Genomic DNA, 4,431 nt, shown 5'->3' with positions numbered 1-4,431 from the left:
TACTATAGAACCAAACAAAATTTCAATGTCAAAATATTTTCTTACGCAACCAGACCTACACAGCTTTTATTACCTCCTCGTTGGAAGAAAATTTACGACCTATTGAATTTTTTTTCAGTTGAGTGGTCAGTAATGTCGAATAGTAATCTCCAGTTATTGTTCTACCCTTAATAAAAAAATCAATCATGATTACTCCATGGCAATCCCAAAAAATTGGGGTAAGAACTTTTCCAGCACATTTTTGGAAACGAAACTTCTTAGGTCTGGGAAAACCAGAGTGTCGCCATTCCATCCATTGTTGCTTTATTCCTGGATCGTAGAAATGTTCCCCTTCTCATCCATAGTAATAATGGGTTTTTAGCCCAATTCGACGGTCTGATAAAATCATGTCATCTTCAATGAAAAATTTACCTCGTTAATCTGCTCACCTCTTAACGCTTCTAAATACAGGTACTTGATGATGGCTCGATACACCAATTTTTCGATGGATCAAATTCCATATTTTATTCAATGCCTTTAGTGAGTTACTAATTCAATCAACTCACCATATGAAATCAAATTATACGCGGTAATATCTTTTATACAAAACACATAGAAACTAGAGAACATCGGAACAGGCGTCATACAGTGTAATAGTGAGTGTGGTGGTAGCAGTAGTAGTAAATGCAGCACACAAATTGTTCTCACGTATTTTATGAAATAATCATCACTTTTCCCCTTTTGTTTCCTATCATCATCTTCATAAGCCTCTCGAAGTATTATCTGATCTGAAGTTGTCAGTATTGATATTGTCATTTGTTTTCTTAATGTTTATTTGACACTTCTCAATTTGTCACTATGCAATCCAATCAACCGTTTATTCCATAATTATATCGATTCAGATTTGAGATCATTATTGAAGGTATCTACGGCTCCATTTTCCAATTCTTCTTCATACTTATACAATTCGAAATTATGTATGATTGTACCATTCAAGTCCAGAAAGAAATCATGCTCATTTACGTTTCAAACGATAAGCATTCTTACTTCTTTTCAGCATCATTTTCTTATCATGGCTCTTCACATTACTACAAATATTTAGAAATATGTGATTTAAGGTAGTTTTGAAAATAATAAATTGATGCAATTAAATATTTTGTTGTTGAGCTAAGTGGTTTTTAACATATTTATTTTGCCAATCTATTACGAGATTTAAGAATATCAAATAAATCATTAAAATTTAGAAGAAATTCATCTGTATTACCTGCATTATGGAAATATGTATTAATATCTGTTCTCGATAAATAAAGAAGAACCTCTATTGTACTTAAAATTTGGGTTGCCAATTTAACTTAACTCATAGCTATTATGGTTGAGCGAGAATGGAAAAAAAAATCTAGCTGCTCAATAACCATCAGAAAAAACCGTTACATTGTTTCCACCTTTACACCGATAAATTTCGCAAATCATGCAACTTGGAATTTCGTCAAAATGGTCCAATTACAACTCTGGTTAGCAAAAAGTGGAGTGATAAACTCCATTTTAGTAATAAAAATAGTGAATTTTGATCTTCTGCATTAGAAGATAATCTATAGGAAATACATCGAGGGAAAATGAAGACATGTACTAACAAAATTAAATGAGTAACAGAAAGAGGCTGATTCAAAATTATACTTATTTACAATTATTCTAACAGTAAAGGATGACAGAGCTGAAAAGCTAAGAACAAATGTGCGAAAACATTTAGAAATGTGGTCCCCTCAAAATTCTCTATACATATAATTAATATAAAATAGATACCTTCCATAGAACAGCTGTAAGCCTACATTTTGATGTTTGGACTGGTTTTGAAAAAAATACTGTTCCCTTTTTGTTCTCTCAACGTTTTTGCTTCCATTAGAATGACTTGATAACAATATACTTTCAAATGGTTGTTGAGAAGCTAAAAAAATAAAACAAAAGTGAGTGGGTGTGTATCAGTAGAAACGGCAATGTATTCGCTAAGCTAAATTTACACTCAACCAAGTCATATGCACACAGGACTTTTCAGGAAAATTCTTCATTACTTATTCAGTTTCATTGGCATATATAGTGTTGAATTTGTACAAAGTGATTAAAGTGATGAAATGGTAAGTACTTCGAAAGTTCTTATTCAAAAACTGGTAAGACAATAATTTGAAATAATGATGGAAACATGACATTGCTAAAGTCATTTTTTTCAGACTAGTTTGAGATTTTCAAAGGAAGTCACCTAAAATACTTAAAATATATGATTTAATATCAAATATTGTTGAGCAACTACTAATTATTTTAAATAAGAGTAAATTTATTAGAAACATATTAATATTTAGAGAAATATTAACTCACTGGCAACATTTGGGCACTGGCACAATTGGGGTAGAGCCCGAATGGATACAATTATGGAATAAACGTTTGATTGAATTGCATAGTGACAAATTGAGAAGAGTTAAATGAGCATTAAGAAGAATGGCAATACCAATACTGACAATTTCAGATGAGATAATACCTCGAATGGCTAATGAAGATGATAATAGAAAACAAAAGGGGAAAAGTGTTGATTATTTCATAAAGTACGAGAGGACAATTTGTGTGCTGCATTTACTACTACATACTGCTACCACCACACTCACTATTATACAGTCTGGCGCCGGTTTCGATGTTCTCCTCTAGTTTCTATTTCTTAAAGGAAAGACTATCTTTACTCGGACTGAATTAGAACAACTTTAAAATTCAGTGGTAAGTTCAATAATACTCATCTTGTACTGGATACTGTGAACAATTTGAAATTATTATTATTATAATAATTTTCTAGTTTATGCTCTTTGAAAAATAGTAAATGAATGCTCTCAAATTTTTTCGATAATAATATAATGGGAATCGTATAGAACTGCTTTCTATCATTGATCTTCACACAAATGTTTTTGTAATCCATTTACTTAACATACTTTATCTGTCTTGATTGAACTTCTCAATGAATATGTAACTAAATCCTAATTTTAATGTACGGACAAAAATAATTATTGAAAATTGTGAGGTTATTTTGGTTTTCTAGAAAATCCCAGTGTGACAGATTTTGTATAGAAATTTTAAAACTTTGACTTACATTTTGTATTGATTGATTTCTTATACCTTGTTATTTTCAAAATAAAATTATTTAGATGATGTTTCTGTTTGCCAATGAACAAGAGAATTGTTCAGAAAATGGGAAAGTTTTGAAATTAAGAATAAAGAAAGATCGTTTTAGCTCCATAAAAGGTTATTAGTTTTTCAACTAGAAATATTCAGGTAATTTAAAACAAAATTTGCTCCAGTCTCAACAACTAGGACACGTAAGGATTCGTATTCCTACATCAAAATGAATCATTTGTTGAGATCTCTCTGTGGTAAAGCATTGTCGGTCGAATATAGAAACACCCTGTATTTACTAAGTTTTATATAGATTATGTAAATTCCAAAGATAATAATAATCTTGATGTATTTACTCAACCTCTAGACAGAACTAAATTTATTTATTTCAAAGAAGTTCTGTGTATATTTTAGGATTTAGCTTTACTTCGTTTATTTTATTTGTATGTTTTAATACAATTTCAATGTTGTTCTATTTTATACTGTTCACTCCTTTATTGTATGAGCAAATTGAAATTGTTGTCACTATCGACTTGGGCTCCCCTGTGGTGGGTATTCCGAAACCCGATGGGAGTGTCCCACATACTTTTTCAAGCTGGATCCATATTAAGCATATTTGCTTTCGAAAGTATACCAGCGGGGCATTGTCATTCAAACTATTACTAACCATAGAGGCATGTATAGGATGAACCGATTGAGTATCGATATAAGAACAGCTCCTTTTGAAATGGATGACATGATTTGTCAATGTGCCACAGTTAACGAGTGTAAACAGAACAAAACCCAAGCTGTGGTCTACATGCCTCGCCCCAGTAATGTTGATGAGGTGAGAACTGTATCCCAGACTACTCTACTAAATATCGATTTTTTCTCTATTTGTTTCCCCTGTTCTTTGGAATTGGGCATCAAATTGACGGAAAGGAGCATAAAAATGATTGGCTCGGCGGATAACGCATTAATCATGGAATTACTCATATTTATGACGTTTTAATAACAATATAATTGAATTTTTTTCTGAAATTTAAGGATAAGGCTGAAACTGTTGAAATTAGGTATAAAAAATGATTTGCATAAAATTAATTGGAAAAAATGATTTTTTAACAAACTTTATTGAGAAAATTAACAATTTTTTCTTCTTCCACCATAGCCGGCCACCATGGATAACCTTCGATTTTCGCCTAAACGATATATATATATATATATATATATATATATATATATATATATATATATATATATATATATATATATATATATATGATATAAATATGATATAAATATGATATAAACAGATTATGTTTCAGT

This window comes from Diorhabda sublineata, chromosome Y, assembly GCF_026230105.1.
Source record: "Diorhabda sublineata isolate icDioSubl1.1 chromosome Y, icDioSubl1.1, whole genome shotgun sequence".
Lineage (NCBI taxonomy): Eukaryota > Metazoa > Arthropoda > Insecta > Coleoptera > Chrysomelidae > Diorhabda > Diorhabda sublineata.
This window is presented reverse-complemented; position numbering follows the sequence as displayed.